This window comes from Rhinatrema bivittatum, chromosome 9 (genome assembly GCF_901001135.1).
Source record: "Rhinatrema bivittatum chromosome 9, aRhiBiv1.1, whole genome shotgun sequence".
NCBI classification, from domain to species: Eukaryota; Metazoa; Chordata; class Amphibia; order Gymnophiona; family Rhinatrematidae; genus Rhinatrema; species Rhinatrema bivittatum.
Genome location: NC_042623.1, coordinates 118983678 through 119003656, shown reverse-complemented (window position 1 = coordinate 119003656; position 19979 = coordinate 118983678). Strand labels below are relative to the sequence as shown.

The following is a 19979-nucleotide window of genomic DNA, read 5'->3' as shown; positions in this document are numbered from 1 at the left end:
GCTGCACTTTGAAAGTATGGCCAGGGGGATGGCCTTGGGTGACTAATTTTCATGTGAGCCCCCTTTTCTTGCTGGGTTGTGGTAAGGGAGGACCTCTATTGATTGCCGTGGTATACTGGAAAAAGTCTGAAACCCAGGTGGATAACAACTGATGGGATGTTACAGAATAAAGCTATGGCCTTATTTACCCAAAATGATGACTTGGCTTGTTATTAGACTGAAAGTGAAGTGAAGAGTGTGTGTGATTAGCTAAGTGTCTCAGATATCTATGTTAGCTACTTTTACATGTATAACAACTTTGACAATTCACCTGTAAATACCTATTTTAATGCTAGTGCTGTAAGACAAAATCAGGAGGTAGTACTGTGAATGATATAATTTATGAGTTCTTTTTTATAATATAACTCAAGCCCAAAAGAATTAACAATACTTATCTTCCCAATATCACAATAACTTTATAATCCCACTCAAAAATGCCTGACATGGCCAATGTTTTCATGATCTTGTTGTCTTCATCCGAGGTCACTAAGTATATCTGAAAAAAATTAAAAAGAGTTTCAAAAATATAAAACATAAGAATATAAAACATATCTTCTCACATAAGCTTTAACATACCCCTCTTATATAGCACACAGTGTCAAAAAAAATGGCAGAGACTCCCCTTACTTCTATAATCCCAACAACATCCAATCAGGAGGTAATTATGATCTCATTCTTTTGAGACTGGAGCAAAAATGGATTTACAGATTGTTCAATCATGAGGTCTTAACAGAAAAGTTGAGTGGTCAGTCTTTGTTTAATATTTTGCAAACTACAATTTCCACACAGAGATTCTAGCTGCAGGCACCTCAACAACTCCAGTTTCCACACCAGAGATTCCGGCTCCAGTCCCCTCAACAATTCCAGTTTTCACACTAGAGATTTTGGCTCTGGTGGTAACACTATTGGCATTCAAATAGCATATTAACATGCTTTGTGCATGGCTATTAATTTACATAATAGAAGAACAGTGGAACACACTAAAAGAAAGATGCAGAAGTGTATGAGAAACAATTACCTGACCCCTGTAACTCTTTTCCTTTTGGAATGTTTTATTCCCATATCATAAGGCAATCACATATGCATTATGCAGTATAATCATATTGAGTAGAACCAAACTTCCTCTTAGTACCTTACCAAATTATCATATAATGATAGCCCCCTTTTTGTATCCTTTTTTTTTTTAATATGAAGGACTTCTGAGACTTAATATTCTAAAAACCACCTCTTAATCTAGCAATATGTGGTGATTAAACCATAGATGTATTTTTCAGTAATGCTGAAAACAGTTTGTCACTTGAAATTCAAATCTATATGAAGTATCAAGCGTTATGGTACTTAACTCATGTGTAATGGGACTTTGCCAGTCACTAGCAATTGCTGTCAATTACTTTTCCCAGCAATGGGCAGTGGGAGGTTTTTTGTTTTTGATATTTGAGATTCCTCCCCTTGAAATAACTATAGTTCCCTCTAAGCTGAGTGCATAAGCGATTGCTCATACATTTTGGAGCATTGCTCACAGGTTTTAGATGGTTGCTCATATAAATTTTCCTTTGTGTTATATACAAAAATGCAACACTAATACTGGCCCTCAAAATAACCTGCTTCTCATTCAAAAAAACATTTGCACATACCTAGTCACTCTCAAAGCCCCACCATTTTTGGGGAAGGATTATGTGGGTTATAAAAATCCCCATGAGCGAGCTCAGTTTTCAGTGGGTTAGGAGCTGACAAGAAGAAAAGGCGCTAGAGATCATTCCTGGATCTCAAGGGAGTGGGTTGGAGAGCAGTGGGAAGGTGACTGGAGAGGAGAAGGAATAGGAGCTTGACTGTTGGATCTTTTCCTTAACCCTGGGGGTCTTGATAAATAGTTGAGTTTTTATGGAGTTGAGAGAGGAGAGATTTTTGGGAGAAGATTGATCCAGTCTTGAGGGAAGGGTATCCCCCAGGATCCTGAAAAGCTGCATCCAATAGGGATGTGAATCGTTTTCCATATCGTCTTAATGATAGAAAACGTGTGGCAGGGGAAGAAAATCGTGTTAGGCACGATTTTTTAGTTAAAAAATCGTTAAAAATCGTTTTTTTCCGATTAGTGCGCACTAACTCGAGTTAGTGCGCACTAAGGGAGTTAGAGTGCGCACTAACTGGGAGTTAGTGCCGCACTAACTGAAAATGATACAATTTGACACTCTTTTCAGGTCAGTTAAGGTCAGTTTAGGAATGAATATGTATTCCTATTGGCTGCCCTCTTATTTATTCATGTTACCAAGGTTTCCCACTGACAGTATATGGGGGATGGGAATGGAAACAGTTGGTATGCTGACAAACAAGTAATGTGATCAGTCAATTGTGACTAGAACTTGTGCCCTAACCCTGATACCAGGGGTATTGCGATCTTCCTGCACACAGTGCCCTATCCCTATTAATGCCAGGAGTGTTGTGATCTTCCTGCACACAGTGCCCTAACCCTGGCACCAGGGGTGTTGTGATCTTCCTGCACACAGTGCCCTATCCCTATTAATACCAGGAGTGTTGTGATCTTCTGGGACATGGTGGAAGTCAGGAGTGAGGGTCAGGCAGCTCCCCCCTGTCTGTGAAGCCAGCCTCTCACTAGTAATGCAGGGAGGAAGCTGTCTCAGACTTCACCATCCTCCCCCCCCCCCCCTCACCCACACACCATTCACTAGCTGGGACATGGGGGAAGTCAGGAGTGAGGGTCGGGCAGCTCCCCCCTGTCTATGAAGCCAGCCTCTCACTAGTAATGCAGGGAGGGAGCTGTCTCAGACTTCACCATCCTCCCCCCCTCCCCCTTCACCCACACACCATTCACTAGCTGGGACATGGTGGAAGTCAGGAGTGAGGGTCAGGCAGCTCCCCCCTGTCTGTGAAGCCAGCCTCTCACTAGTAATTGCAGGGAGGACGCTGTCTCAGACTTCACCATCCTCCCCCCCCCCTCACCCACACACCATTCACTAGCTGGGACATGGGGGAAGTCAGGAGTGAGGGTCAGGCAGCTCCCCCCTGTCTGTGAAGCCAGCCTCTCACTAGTAATGCAGGGAGGGAGCTGTCTCAGACTTCACCATCCTCCCCCCCCCCTCACCCACACACCATTCACTAGCTGGGACATGGGGGAAGTCAGGAGTGAGGGTCAGGCAGCTCCCCCCTGTCTGTGAAGCCAGCCTCTCACTAGTAATGCAGGGAGGAAGCTGTCTCAGACTTCACCATCCTCCCCCCCCCCCTCACCCACACACCATTCACTAGCTGGGACATGGGGGATGTCAGGAGTGAGGGTCAGGCAGCTCCCCCCTGTCTGTGAAGCCAGCCTCTCACTAGTAATGCAGGGAGGGAGCTGTCTTAGACTTCACCATCCTCCCCCCCCCTCACCCACACAACATTCACTAGCTGGGACATGGGGGAAGTCAGGAGTGAGGGTCAGGCAGCTCCCCCCTGTCTGTGAAGCCAGCCTCTCACTAGTAATGCAGGGAGGGAGCTGTCTCAGACTTCACCATCCTCCCCCCCCCCCCTCACCCACACACCATTCACTAGCTGGGACATATGGGGAAAGTCAGGAGTGAGGGTCAGGCAGCTCCCCCCTTTCTGTGAAGCCAGCCTCTCACTAGTAATGCAGGGAGGGAGCTGTCTCAGACTTCACCATCCTCCCCCCCCCCCTCACCCACACACCATTCACTAGCTGGGACATGGGGGAAGTCAGGAGTGAGGGTCACGCAGCTCCCCCCTGTCTGTGAAGCCAGCCTCTCACTAGTAATGCAGGGAGGGAGCTGTCTCAGACTTCACCATCCTCCCCCCCCCCCCCTCACCCACACACCATTCACTAGCTGGACATGGGGGAACTCAGGAGTGAGGGTCAGGCAGCTCCCCCCTGTCTGTGAAGCCAGCCTCTCACTAGTAATGCAGGGAGGGAGCTGTCTCAGACTGGTATCAGGGATAGGGCACTGAGTGCAGGAAGATCACAACACCCTGGTATCAGGAATAGGGCACAGGTTCTAGTCATATTGACTGATCACATTACTTTTTTTGTCAACTACCAACAGTTTTCATTTCCCATCCCCCAACCATCACCTCAGTTGGAACCTTGGTAACATCAATAGATAAGAGGGCAGCCAGCCAATAGGAATACATATTCATTCCTAACTGACCTTTACTGACCTGGATAGTGTCAATAATTTGTATCATTTTCTGTTAGTGTTCCTGAGTTTCCATTTCCATTTCCCATCCCCCCAACCATCACCTCAGTGGGAACCTGGTTAACATCAATAGATAAGAGGGCAGCCAGCCAATAGGAACACATATTCATTCCTAACTGACCTTTACTGACCTGGAAAGTGTCAATTTGTATCATTTTCAGTTAGTGCGCACTAACTCGAGTTAGTGCGCACTAACACGATTTAACGATTTTTAACGATAAATCGTTAGAATTTCTATTGTATTGTGTTCTATAACGATTTAAGACGATATTAAAATTATCGGACGATAATTTTAATCGTTGAAAAACGATTCACATCCCTAGCATCCAAGATCTTTTTGCCTGAGCTAAGGAGAAGGAGAAGTTGGGGCTCTTGGCTAGAAAACCCAAGAGACCCAGAAGACTTGAGAATTGGATTACAGTTTTGTGAGTTTTTAACCATTTGGATATTGTTCATATTTTTGAGCATGGGGATATTTTTCTAACTTCTGATTAGTGCATGCTGGAAATAAACTCCATTTGCCCTAATCTTCAAGGGGAGGGGTTGCTTAACATGGATGATGGTGCAGGAGAGAAGAGACCAGTATGAAGGTCTGGAATGGATATGGAAACATTGCTTTTCATTATTTTAATATCTTTGAATCTATTTATATTTTTTCTAATTCTGGACTGGTTATTTAATTTTAAGTTAGACTACCCAGAACTCTGTTTGATTATTTCTCTAGTGCCTTTGATGTATGGATGGACATACAGCTGAGACTAGATGGGTGTTTCTTGAAAAAATACCTCCACAGTGGCTATTTGGCATTTATTTCTACTTCCATTACGTGTTGTGAAACTATAAGATACGTTTTTGAACTATTGTTTTGAACTATAACTTTCAACTATATCTTTCTATTACATGTGATATTTTATTTGCAAAAATTATTCGGTGCACTGCGTTAGACTGATGATTACATATAGGGCAGAAGAAAGCATAAGAGCGGATTTTAAAACCCCGGCACACGTAAATCCCGGGGTTTATGCGCGTGGCCGGGCCTTAAGCACACCAGGCCAATTTTCAAACGGGCCCGGCTACGTGCGTAAACTCCGGGAGGTGTGTAAGTGCCGGGGGCCTTAAAAGGGGGCAGTCCAGGGGGGTGGGGCTCGAGGCGCACGGTACAGCGGCCATTTGCTGCTGTGCCAGGGGATCGCGTGCCGGCAGAGTGCCAGCATGCACAACTTGCTCATGCTCCTTTGCAGAAGCAAATGTGAGTTACAAAAATGGTGGGGGGGGGGGGGGGGGAGGGATGCTAGGACAGGGATAGGGGGAAGGTAGGATAGGGGAAGTGTAAGGGAGGTTAGGGTAGGGGGTTGGGAAGTTCCCTTAATTGGAGTGGACTGGGAGGAAACTGGGGAAGACCCCGATGCGTTGCCACACGGATTTGCTAAATTATAACCCTTTGTGCGCGCCGACTCAGAATTTTATAACATGCGTGCGCCGGGTAGTGCACGCACTTGGACACGCGTGCATATTTTTTGAAAATCTACCCATAACACATTGTCAGCATTTTATCTAATGACGTCTAGTATTATGGGTCAATTTAATATTTAAAGAATCATGTCTGTTTGATGAGGTGGAACATTATTACATTACATTACATTACATAAAAACATAGAACATAATATTCCAACCAGAACTTGGTAAAGCCCTTTCAAAATGTTTTTCAAGATATATAGTAATTTATAATAAAGAATTCTGGTGCCTTAAATTACCTTTTTTCAAGACTTGGATTTATCAAGGTGACCTTTTTTGCTGTTTCAATTACATTGCATTGCATCACTTAACTATTAGATTGATGGACAGCAGTCACATTGCTATTTATGAGTGGTGAAATTTATAGAAAAGGAAATATAAGCATGTCAGTATGTAAGGAAACACATTAATGAGTTAGGACTAAAATTAAAGAATGCTGACCCTGCTAAGAAAATAGACTGCAAACCTGTAAATATATTCTATATATAAAAATATGATGAAGAGTAGAATGCCTTTACGTATGCAGCTGTTTTCTTAGACTCGGGAGTATATTCTTTACAAATAAGATGGTAGATGTGTGGAACAGCCTCCCAGTGGAAGTGGTAGAGACAAAAACAGTATCTGAATTCAAGAAAGCATAGCATAAATACAGGGGAACTCTAAGGAAGTGATGATAATTATAATGCTAAATTACTTGGACAGATGGGCAGACTGGATGGGCCATATGGTCTTTTTCTAGGGTTGTGTAGGGGCAAATTTTTCATTTCATTCATTAATTTGTTTCATAGGTCACTGTAAAGGGACAAAATGGTATCAGCAGTGGAAAGAGTTCTCCAAGGCACTGTGAGAGGAGCAAAGCAGCAGCAAGAATGACAGGAACTCCTCAAGGCTCCAAAATAGGGGTAAAAGGCACCAATAAAAGTGGCATGAATGCCCCAAAGCAGCATAGGACAGGCAAAGCTGCACCAAAAGTGGCATGAACAGCCCAAGACACCATGAATGAGCAACAAATCAGCAAAGAAGGCAGAAAATGGCAAAGCTGCACCAAAAGTGGCATGAACACCAAAAGTGGCATGAACAGCCCAAGACACCATGAATGAGCAACAAATCAGCAAAGAAGGCAGAAAAATGCCAAGACACTGAGGGAGGGTCAAAGCAGCACAAAAAGAGTCATGAACACATCAAAACACCATGAGAGGTACATAGCAGCCATCTACAGTGTCAATAGCATTCCAAGGCTCCAAATGAGAGACAAAAGACACCAACACAATTGGAAGAAAACCCTGACCAGGGAGAATCCAGAGAGGAATCATTTGAGGAAGGTGATGGGAATTCAGGTTTTGAGTAGGTCTTCCCCTTTGTTGTGGTAAAATATATCAAAAGCTAAATACCAGATGAGACCAATAGTTACTCAGTAAGAACAGTAAAAAAGTACAAGAGGACATGAAACCATTAAAGATAACTAGGTAATGCAATGGATTTTCATAGCAAAACCAAGAGTTGGCAAGTATCATAAGGGAATTTGAAAATAACCTTGAAACCAGCCAGAACAGAGAGTGAACCACTCAAGATGTCAAGAGAGGCTTGGAGCAGAAGCAGCAATAGTATATACAATTACAAATGGTAGGTGCAGAGCAACATGGGAGGAAATTCATATCAAGGCCCCAATATATACAGTGAGGACTGAGGCAGGAAGAAGAATGGCATCATAAGCTCAATGCACTAAAATAGGGGCTAGTGGTGCCAAGAGTAGCATGAATAGCCCAAAGGTCCATGATTGGTATAGCAAATGTGCAAAGTATTGGATTGCCATGGCAAGATCAAGAATCAGCAAGTACCATAAGGGAAAAGAATTTGGAAAGAATCTCTAAAGATAGCCAGAGCAGAGGCAGAACCATACAAAGATACCAAGAGAGGCTTGGACCAGCAGCAGTAATGGTATTTACAATCACAAATGGTAGGTGCATGCAATACAGCAAGAAGAGAGGCACTACTTAACAAGCAGAGTTAGAATGCTTGGCAATGGCGCACATTGTCTACTGGCTGGCTATGTGTATGCAATGTACTAACATACAATCCAAACCAAGCTGCTGGCACTAACTTTCAAAAAGGAGATAGAGCAGCTTTTAAACTAGAACAAGGGGAAAAGCTGACAGTCACTCAGCTGTGCATGGTTCGGAGAAATGTATCCTTGAAGGATACTAATGAAACAGGAGAGTTAGGGCATCCCAACAGAGAGGTTCCATTAAAAGCAAACATAGTCCATATGCTTATATGTAAAAAATCACCAAAGCTAATGATTTCCAAATTATCCCAAACAATTGAAAAGCAGGTTGCTAAAACAAACAAAAAACATACTTTGAAATATCTGTATGCCAATGCCAGAAGTCTAAGAAGTACGATGGGAGAGTTAGAGTGTATAACAGCAAATGATGAGATTGACATAATTGGCATCACAGAAACTTGGTGGAAGGAGGATAACCAATGGGACAGTGCTATATCAGGGTACAAATTATATCGCAATGATAGGGAGGATCAACTTGGCAGGGGTGTGGCACTTTATGTCTGGGAGGGTATAGAGTCCAACAGGATAGAGATCATACAAGAGACTAAATGCTCAGTAGAATCTATATGGATAGAAAAGAAATCCCATGTGTGTTGGGTAAGACTATAGTGACAGGAGTATACTACCGTCCACCTGGACAAAATGGTCAGACAGATGATGAAATGCTAAGAGAAATCAGGGAAGTAAACAAATTTGGCTGAGCAATAATAATGGGAGATTTCAATTACCTTACTCACGCAAGGGAGTCAGCGGTTAACCACAGCATATAATCAAATCACCAAAAATGTGGAACCCAAATAGTAATTCAAAGAGTTAGCCTAAGAAGGTGTCAGCAAGCCTTGACGTTATGTGTCACTTTCAAGCAGACACTAACCGGTCTTATCTATCATTCACCTTCATCATAATTTTAATGCAACAACATATTTTTTCTTTTCTTTTTTCAAAAATTAATTAAAAATGTCCTCCATTATTATTATCCAAATGACTCTTTCATATACAGTTGGTAGGTAGGAGAGCCCTACACAGGCCGGTGTTTCGCTGAGTTAGCTTCCTCAGGGGCGTATAAAAGCACTTCAATGCAGAGCCACATATCTAAAAAGGAGTATAAATGAGAAAGCATTGCACATTTTATGAAAAAAGGTGAAAACAATACTTATCTCAAGACACCACAGCTACCATGTTAGACTGGACCAGACGTCTCAACCATCGGAAAGAAACAAATGGAGGAACCCGAACCGAGGCTAGCGTCCCTTTAAATACGCCATCTTTAATGACGTCAGCCATCAATCATGATTTGGTATCAAAACATCTGTCAGTGATCGTGAATTAGAAAACAGTTCAGAAATCAACCCAAAAAAACATGTAAGTCCAGCTCAGTATTTAATCCTAAAGGGTGGACAGCAGCTCAGTATTTAATCCTAAAGGGTGGACAGTTAACTGTCCACCCTTTAGGATTAAATACTGAGCTGGACCTACATGTTTTTTTGGGTAGAGATGTGAATCGGAACCAGAATCCGATTCACATCGTGATTTTTTTTTTGTCCGGCCCGATCGGGTTTTTTTTTTATCGGCTGCGCCCGAGCCGTTAAACAAAAAACCCACCCGACCCTTTAAAACTAATCCCTTAGCTTCCCCCACCCTCCCGACCCCCCAAAAAACTTTTTACAGGTACCTGGTGGTCCAGTGGGGGTCCCGGGAGCGATCTCCCGCTCTCGGGCCGTTGGCTGCCACTAATAAAAATGGCGCCAATGGCCTTTGCCCTTACCATGTGACAGGGTATCCGTGCCATTGGCCAGCCCCTGTCACATGGTAGGAGCATTGGATGGCCTGTACCATTTTTAAAGATGGCGCCGGCCATCCAGTGCTCCCCCCATGTGACAGGGGCTGGCCAATGGCACGGATACCTTGTCACATGGTAAGGGCAAATGGCCATCGGCACCATTTTGAGAGAATTTAATGTTATGGTTTTGAGGTGTTTGGGTGGATTCTTGGGTACCTCAGTGATGGCCATTCCCATGGGGAGGAGCCCCGGAAGAACTGTAGTACCAGGCTAGACTCAGAATGCACAAACACAGAGATAAGTTTTATTATGCAGCTTGTAGGAGTCACCAGAGGTGGCAGTAGTGAGTAGATTCTTGCAGCAGCAGTCTGGGGTCCTCAGTTGAGGAGACCCATTCCACAATGGTGGTGTAGGGAGCTCCAATGCAGGTTTCCAATGAGGAGCTGTAGGTAAGACAGACTGATAGATATTAGATTACTCACAATTCTTGTAGCTGCAATAATGGAGTTCCCAGCAGGTAGAAGTAAATTGTTAGCAGGCACCAAGGTAGATGACATAGGCCCTCGAGGAGCGAGTACCTGGATATTGGATAGGCACCTGAAGATAAGCATAGGACCTCGAGAAGCGGGTTCCAATGCGGAGCTATAGATGAGACAGACTGATAGATATTAGATTACTCACAACTCTTTGTAGCTGCAATAGTAGAGTTCCCAGCAGATTGTTGCGGTCTCGGTTGCGGCACTCGCGACCGGGGCCTTACCTCTTGGCTCCTGGCATCGGGTCCAGTCTCGCTGGAGGGCTTCGCTGGGTTCCGGGCCTGTTCGGTGGCATCCCCGTGGGGGCGACGCCATTGGGACGCCCAAGCCAGCCGCCCTCCTCCTAGGCGCACGCGCACGCAAAGAGGCCGAAGATATAGGCCCTTTCCCGCCACTCAATGCTCCACCCGCTCCTGTGACGTCAGACGCTGGCGGGTATGTAAGGTCGGCGCCTGCCTCTATCAGACGCCTTGCAACGAGGTTACCTTGCGGTTCCTAGTTGCTGTGTGCCTCGGAGTTCGCTAACTTCTCGCTTGTAGCCTGCTTCCGTTCCAGCCTGGTTCCTGCTTCTGTGTCTTGCTCCAGTTCCAGCCTGGTTCCTGTTTCTGTGTCTTGCTTCAGTTCCAGCCTGGTTTCTGCTTCTATGTCTTGCATCAGTTCCAGCCAGGTTCTTGCCTCAGTACCCTGCTTCAGTCCCAGCCTGGTTCCTGCTTCTGTGTCTTGTTTCAGTTCCAGCCAAGATATCTGCTTGATCCTGGTTCATCTTCACAGCATCCTCACTCGCCTAAGTCCCAGCGGCCGGGCTCATACAGGCTCCTCCCGGGGGAGTCTCGGCTTCCAGGGTGAAGACACCTCTTCTGTTCTCCTAGCCATAATTCCTCGACTCCCACAGGCTCCTCCTGGGGAGTTCGGGCTCCCTGTGTGAAGGCCAGCTCCTTCACCTGGCCTGGTGTCCGCCTCCCGGCCTCCTCCCTCTCATACGGAGACAATAGTCCACCTTACCCTAGTCTCCGGCAGGCCGGCCCAAGGGTCCACTAAACAGTTAAACTACAACACAGATAGAATTAAATGATAAGCAGACACCAAGGTAGATGACACAGGCTCTCGAGGAGTGAATACCTGGATACTGGATAGGTACCTGGAAATAAGCATAGGGCTACCGAGGAGCAGGTACCCAAGTTAGCAAATCCCCAAAGGGTAGGGAGAGCTTCCAGCGGCAGCAGGAAGCAGCAGAGCAGCTTAGATCAGACGAATCCAATCCTTGCTAACTCAAAGTCAGTCAGCAAATAGGGCAGGCTAAATATCCGGATGGCGTGACGTCAATCGAGGGGGACACCCCCGAGGTTCGCACCAATGCTGGAATAAAGACAAGGGTAGCGTGCGTGCACGCACCCTAGGAGGCCCTCAGGAGCATCATGGCGGAATGCCTTGCTAAAGCCGTTCCGTGGACGCCGGAGGGTGCGGCTAGCAGACGCGGCGGTCGCTATCTTCGTGAGGCTGGTGGAGAAAGTGAATAAAGAGGTAAGGCAAGTAGGATGAAGCTGTCTGAGTCCGACGAACGCAACATTTAGATTGGAACAGGTCCTTTTTTAACTTTAATGGGGGGCTGGCACTGCCTTCTGAAGCGCCTTCTCTGCCAGTCCCAATCACTTGACCATGTCTAGCTTTCCCTGACATTATGGATTTAATGTCAATGCCTACTAGGTATTTCAATTAAAATAATTATTTCCAAAAAAGGCCCACTCTGGATTTGGCTTCAGAGAGCACCCCTGTCCCAATATATGTGAGTATGCAACACTGCCCACAGACAGACCGCTCACTTTATGTGTTTGTGCAGGCAGGCACCAAGCTTGTAAGTAGAAAAGAGGTCCACTGGGGATTTAGCTTCAGAGAGCACCCCTGTCCCAGTATATGTGAGTCTGCAACACTGCCCACAGACAGACCGCTCACTGTATGTGCTTGTGCAAGCAGGCACCAAGCTTGTAAGTACAAAAGAGTCCCACTGGGGATTTGGCTTCAGAGAGCACCCCTGTCCCAATATATGTGAGCCTGCAACACTGCCCACAGACAGACCGCTCGTTGTATGTGCATAAATAGTGGCTAATGGGGTTTTTGATGACATAATGTAATTTATTAATGTACTATAGTATATTCACTGGTACCTCTCCAATACTATCTGTAACACACACACAAATAAGTCAACAGACAGACTAAGTAAACTGAAGTGCTTAGCAAGCAGAGTTACCAGCTTGGCAGTGACACAAACTATTTGCTGGCTGGCTTTGCCTACAACACATTGACCCACTAACCATCACAGTGTATGCAAAAATGTCTGACACACCACACACACACACACACACATGTGTGCTGTTTATTCCTTTTGCATATACACAATACCTCTCAGATAAGAAACATACAAGGCTCAGGGCTCAGGCTGTTCGTTTGTTCACCGAAATCTCTGGAGCTAATATTAGTTGCAGATTACATAGTTAGACTGCAGAGCACTGGAATGTAGAGATGTGAATCGTGTGATCGATCGTCTTAACGATTGATTTCGGCTGGGGGGGGAGGGAATCGGATCGTCGCGGTTTTGTTTTTTTAAATATCGTGCAAATCGTAAATCGGGGGAGGGCGGGAAAACCGGCACACTAAAACATCCCTAAAACCCACCCCGACCCTTTAAAATAAATCCCCCACCCTCCCGAACCCCCCCAAAATGCCTTAAATTACCTGGGGTCCAGGGGGGGGGTCCTGGTGTGATCGTTTACTCTCGGGCCTCCGGTGTGTTGTAGAAATGGCGCTGGCGCTACCTTTGCCCTGTCATATGACAGGGCAAAGGTAGCTCCGGCGCCATTTTGTTTTTTGTCCCCCGACATCAGGAGCATAGGAGATCGCTCCCGGACCCCCGCTGGACCTCCAGGGACATTTGGCCAGCTTGGGGGGGCCTCCTGACCCCCACAAGACTTGCCAAAAGTCCAGCGGGGGTCCAGGAGCGACCTCCTGCACTCGAATCGTTTTGCCGTACAAAATGGCGCCGGCCATACACTGTATGGCTGGCTGGAGGTCCAGCGGGGGTCCGGGAGCGATCTCCTACGCTCCTGACGTCGGGGGACAAAAAACAAAATGGCGCCGGCGCCATTTCTACAACACACCGGAGGCCCGAGAGTAAAAGATCACACCGGGACCCTCCCCCCACTGGACCCCAGGTAATTTAAGGCATTTTGGGGGGGGGGTTCGGGAGGGTGGGGGATTTATTTTAAAGGGTCGGGGTGGGTTTTAGGGTTGTTTTAGTGTGCCGGTTTTCCCGCCCTCCCCCTTCCCCCAATTTACGATTTTTGACGATAAATCGGGGGAATTCCTATTAAATATCGCCTCTAACGATTTTTGATGATTTAAAATATATCGGACGATATTTTAAATCGTCAAAAAACGATTCACATCCCTACTGGAATGAGACAAAGGAACATTGAAAATCACCTCTATTCACTGCTTCTCTCCCCTATTCTACACCAGTAAAAAGACAGAATTTCAATGTCTGTTTCTTAAACACAGTGAGCACTACAGCGGTGAAGAGAACTCTTTTTAAACTTTTTTCTTTCATTCAGATAGCTTCAGAAAATGCAACCTTCCCCTGTAAAATCCAATACAGAAGTGATCTTAAAATGGTGTTTATTCATGCTTAAACCTTTCAGTGGGATAAAGTCAATGTCACTTGATATAGGTGCCAGCTATAGGCTGGTTAGATATTGCCTGCACTTAATTGGTCCCCCATTCAGTCTTTTTCCCTGTATCTTACTGCCCAAGTAGATTGGGAAACCATGGCATCACTGCTTGGTTGCTCTTCTAACAGAAAAAAACATGCTGTGCTGGCATCTGCAGTTTTACTGTTACCCATAACACACACTGAGAAATAAAAACAAATGGGCTAAAAAATTGTCGTTATGTTTGTGGGTGCCCTCCATTAATTTTGAGTGACCATGAATAAAATGAAAATGGCCTCATTTATCACATTTTATCCATTTGTTTCAAAAGAAAGTACAACTCATCATTGTTCACTTATAACAAATATAAGATCATACAGGAAATGAAATTATGGGAATATAAGAAACTCTAATAGTCATTGGAGTAGAAAGCTGGATCACAGATCCAAAACTGGTCATCTAAGGCTTTTTTTTTTAAAGTAAACACAAGTTATTTAAAATTTTATTTTATGTTATTTTAACTCACGATACAATTCACTATAAAATTACATTCAAACCCAGAAAATGTATTGTATAAGATAATGCATTCATTAAGCTTTCTAAGCCTCATTACCAGTTTCTTAGGCTGTTGTTTTGCCCATCAATCACTACTGAATCATAAGAAAATTGCTATTTAAATACAGTAAAGCTAGGCTTAATGCAACAAATAGTCCTCTGTCTGAATGTATTCCTACCACATGAGAGTGAAGCATCACTGGTAGCATCATTGAATGGCTAGCATTTGTACAGACAGGGGAGTTTTGTTGTACCTCCTACCTATGAGTAATGGTACCCTCTGGATCTTCATTCCAGAGGGGTGGTAGAGAGGTTAAGAGCTCAGGACTATCTGTTGAGGAGATTGTCAGGGGCTTCATGGGTGAATGTTTTCACTTAAGAGTGTGTGCTTCCACATGGGATAAGAGGTAGATGATATCACTTGAAGGTGAAAAGAAATCCTCTGCTAACTGGCCCTTTTACTATTTATCTTTGGTCAGTTAATGCAAGGGATATGCTATGCTTTCATTTGAAATGGATAATCTGAATCAAAAATGACCATTTTTGGTTGGTTTAGTTTGAAATGAAAAGAATGGATGGGGCATTGAAAATAATGAGAACACGTTATATTTATTTGTTTCTGGATGCATCACAATCTTTGAGGCAATTAAAACTGCAACTAATTTTGTACTGAAGAAGGAGCAGTTAAAGGATGGGAAGTGACAAAGAAGGAGCAGAACCAATCAATGTCAAACACATTTTCAACCAATTTATGTCACCCAGCAGCTGTATGGATTGACAATGGCTTCCTCATTTTTTGTAACCTTAAACTCTAAGGAATCTAGACCTTGAGTATAGTCTTTATTTTGAAGCATTTATCTCTTTGGATTTCAGATAAAGATAAGTTTATTTCTGTAGCCTGTATTTCAAAATGAAAGAAAACGTTTTTGAAAAGATTTACTTAGGACTTAGGAGAAAGGAAGGTAGTTTTTCAATATATAATAGGAGACATTGATTGATATAGTTCTCTCTTTCTCTTTCTGTTAGGGTTACACTATTATCAGGAATTGCCAGGCTGTGGAGATACACAGTATTTCAGTATCTGCAGCAAATAAGAGGAGAGATCTGTGTGTTTTGTCACTTTTACTGGAAGCAGGTAAGGGAACAGGTTAAGGTCTGTGTAAGCATCATATTGTCATGGCAAGACCAATAGAAAGCAATACTGTAAAGGAAAGGAATCTGAAAAGAACCTCAAAGAGAGCCAAGGTAGAGCCAGAACCAGCTTGGGTCGTGGGCCTAGGCCCCGGTGTTGGGACATGGCCTCTGGGTTGTGTCGCAGCATTGAGCCTGGGTCTGGGCTGAGGCCATGGCATTGCCGCGTCAGGGCACAGCATCGGGCCTGGGTCTGGCTGAGATTCTGGCATCAGGACCTGGGCCTCTGGGTCGGATTGTGGCATCATGCCTGGTTCTTGTCGAGGTTCTGGTGTTGGGATCCAGGCTCCAGGTCAGGTGAGTCACTGGGCCTGGTTCCAGCCAAGGTTAAAGCCTTTGGACCAAGCCTCTGAGCCAGACCACAGTTCGGGCCTGGGTCCATGCTCCAGCCTAGTTGAAATTTTTATTATGAGTTTTTGCCTCTATGGCCAGCTTCTTTTCAATTTCTCTCTTAGCCAATCTTATCAATTTCTTACATTTAACTTGCCAATGCTTATGCTTTATCCTATTTTCTTCTGATGTATCCTTCTTCCAATTTTTGAATGAATATCTTTTGGCCAAAATAGCCTCTTTCATCTCACTTTTAGCCATGCTGGCATTTGTTTGACCTTCCTTCCAAATTTCTTAATGCGTGGAATACATATGGACTGCGCTTCTAAAATGATATTTTTTAACAATGACCACAAGTGTTACACTCTCAAGTATTACTGCAGAAAATCCTTCACTCCCACTCGGAGAACAAATTTATGTTAAAGCAGGGTACACTACCCCTTGAAGTCCTTTGCGACACCCTTATGTAAAGAGGCACCAAGCAATCCAGCCTTTCTGCAATGGAGTGGGATGAAGAAGAAGCCTAAAGAATGGGTTCCAAGGATGTGAGCAGTTCAATAAGTGAAACCAGGACTTCATTAAGTGGAATTGCTTTAGCCAGACTCTGAAGAGCAGAGCAAAGATCCAGACTACTTAGATAATGCAGATTCACTGATTGATATAGCCTCTGGCCTACTGTAGGAGATACTATATCTTCTTTTGATACCAGGAGAAGGTCCAATGTGAGTAGTAGCACAGAACATAAAGGATCTTGCACCTCCAGATAATATCCCTCCACCAATAGCTGAGGTTGGAAAAGTGCTCTGATGATTGCAGGAGGAAGGGATAATCTTATGTCCTCCCCTATAGATCTAGAATGCTGTGAGCAATTATTTTAAGGAGCTATTTAGTTTACATAAAATTTTGTACCATGATAGAAATTAGTGGAGCAGAGAATCACTTATATTACTAGTGTAATTATTTGATATAGGGCTAAAAGTTCTGAGAATAAATATGCCATTTTTCTTAGCCTGCTTGTTATATTAAACAAGTCAGGAAAACAGATATATTAAAGAGCAGTTACTCAGGAGGCTAACTGTGCAGATATCAGGGAAAACAGGACAGTAGCCACTTGGCCATACCTAACTGTTTGCTGATGTGATAAGGACAGACAATTGGGGCCTCAAGAACACATGTGAGTAGCCCAGGGAAGAAACTAGAGCAAAGGTCATTAAAAAGAGCAACTTGAGACAAACTGTTTGATATCAGAGAAAGAACAGATCATAGGAAAAACTTTTGGACATTACAGTGGTTAATGAAGTGCCTGATGACTGTTCCTGGTTCCCTGGTGCTCTGTTTCCGTCTTTCCAAAGAGATATCAGACTCACATTGGAAACTGTGAGGGAAAGTATTTTTGTGTATATTATATAATGCAAACTCTAATCTTGTATGTTTTTATTGCTTCTTCTCAGATTTAAAAGTAAACTTCTATTCTTGTAAATAAGTATGTTGTGTATTCTGCGACATGTAACCTACCAGTCAGCCACCTTTTACAGATGCGCTGTGTTTAACTGCATTGGTAGAGTGGCTGCTAAGATTGGCAATTTGAATGGAATATAATGCTTTGAGGACTTCAAAGACTTTAGATTTGTCATGAGAGGAATATTAGTTGAACATCAAGGAATCTGTAGGAACACATTGTTGCTATGCCTATGGAAGTGTCAGTAGCATCATCGTTGCTTCGTTCAGCTCCATATCAGTGCCCGAATACATCAATTCAGGTGCATCGAACAATTGAAAAGCTGAGGCTTGAGAATGTGTCAGTGTGGTGTGGTGTTTTTTCATGGATGTGCATGCATCAAGTGTCCTTAGTCAGAATGAGTCGACCCTGTCTGCATTGATTGGTCCCATGATGTCAATCACTTTGATACTTCACGCTCTGGATGCTTCAATGCACCATGTATCAAGCTCTTTGATGTAGCATGCATAAAGTCTGTTGATTCATCAAGTGTTAAGTGAGGTAATGTGCAGGGCCTTGATTGCTTTGAAGGTCCATGTGTCACATGCTTTGATTCATCTTTTATCAAATGCTTCAATGCAGAGTGTGCTGTAGACTTCAATGCAGTTTGCACTGATGCTGGCCACATAGATGGCACCAGTGCTGAGGCACTGTGCTTGGAATGCTTATGTTTCTTTGAGGCGGACTCCAGGCACAGAAATACTGCCAGAACTTGACCCTGAGGTTTTGGCCTGAGCTTTACACAGCTGTTCAATACGGTGTATCCTGGAGCGTTGTAAGCATGGGGACATCTGACCACTGGTATAAACATTTTGCTGGTCATGATCCACGTTCAAGGAGATATAGCAGAACTCATGGCCATCAGTATTAGACATTAGCACAAATGCATTGTTTGACACCACTGATTGTAGTTTCTTTCTGTGACATCTCGAGGAAGGAAGACATCTTAGAAGAGAGGAAGCACAGTCCTTCCCCCCCCCCCCTTTTTTTTTTTTTTTAGTTAGCATTTACAAAGTGATTTTGTGGGACTGCTGAGGCAGAGAATGAAGAAACTTTCTGAGAAAAAATGAAGAATTCAGACAAATTGTAAGGCAAGACAGAGTATATGTCCATGCTTTAGCTTGGACAAAAAATGACTGAGGAAGCTCAGGAGGCAACACCCATGCAGAAATTTCTGCACATGCTTAGTAGAGCTCAAAGATCTAATATCTTGGAGATACAAGTCTGTGCAATATTACTGGATGTCATCACCCACATATAATGGCTAATTCAGCCTGCTTATTAACAGAAAAATTATCCTCACTAAAAATTCCTGTCTGCTTTTCAACTGTGCAGGCTATATGAAAATTGCCCTTTAAAAACTGAGCACATTTGAAATAGCTTTAGTATGCATTTGCAAGTATTGGCATGCTTTTAAATAACAAAAATACCATGTAAATAACAGGTAAATGAACTGCCTTAGTTTTATCAACATATGGATTGCTATTTTGGAGCATGGACATGCAAACATTAAACATTTATCAGTAGGCCTGAGCCACCAGGTGTGAAAATTGTGAAATTGATTTGGACAGCAAACCCGTAGGGGACAGCAGCTACAGAGTAGAGATGTGAATCGTGTCCTCGATCGTCTTAACGATCGATTTCGGCTGGGAGGGGGAGGGAATCGTATCGTCGCCGTTTGGGTGTTTAGAGTATCGTGAAAATCGTTAAAATCGTGAACCGGCACACTAAAACCCCCTAAAACCCACCCCCGACCCTTTAAATTAAATCCCCCACCCTCCCGAACCCCCCCCCCCCAAATGCCTTAAATTACCTGGGGGTCCAGCAGCGGTCCGTAGCTAAATCGGGGGAAGGGGGAGGGCAGGAAAACCGGCACACTAAAACACCCTAAAACCCACCCCCGACCCTTTAAATTAAATCCCCCACCCTCCCGAACCCCCCCCCAAATGCCTTAAATTACCTGGGGGTCCAGCAGCGGTTCGGAATGGTCTCCTGCAATTGAATCGTGTTGTCTTCAGCCGGCGCCATTCTGCGCCGCCATTTTGCAAAATGGCGGTGCAAAATGGCGGCGGCCATAGACCAACACGATTCGACTGCAGGAGGTCGTTCCGGACCCCCGCTGGACTTTTGGCAAGTCTTGTGGGGGTCAGGAGGCCCCCCCAAGCTGGCCAAAAGTCCCTGGGGGTCCAGCGGGGGACCGGGAGCGATCTCCTGCCGCAAATCGTTTTCCGTACGGAAAATGGCGCCGGCAGGAGATCGACTGCAGGAGGTCATTCAGCGGGGGTTCCGGACCCCGGCTGAACGACCTCCTGCAGTCAATCTCCTGCCGGCGCCATTTTCCGTACGGAAAACGATTCACGGCAGGAGATCGCTCCCGGACCCCCGCTGGACCCCCAGGGACTTTTGGCCAGCTTGGGGGGGGGCCTCCTGACCCCCACAAGACTTGCCAAAAGTCCAGCGGGGGTCCGGAACGACCTCCTGCAGTCGAATCATGTTGGTCTATGGCCGCCGCCATTTTGCGGCCGCCATTTTGCAAAATGGCGCCGGCTGAAAACAACACAATT

General features: G+C 44.6%; 1 long non-coding RNA gene across 1 annotated transcript in view; it reads right to left on the bottom strand.

Annotated features, from left to right (window-relative positions):
* Positions 1–409: 409 nt before the first annotated feature.
* Positions 410–19979, bottom strand: part of LOC115099293 — a 168802-nt gene continuing 149232 nt past the window's right edge. The window contains exon 3 of the long non-coding RNA XR_003858731.1: positions 410–535. This is a non-coding gene — a long non-coding RNA (uncharacterized LOC115099293). The remainder of the gene's footprint in view (positions 536–19979) is intronic.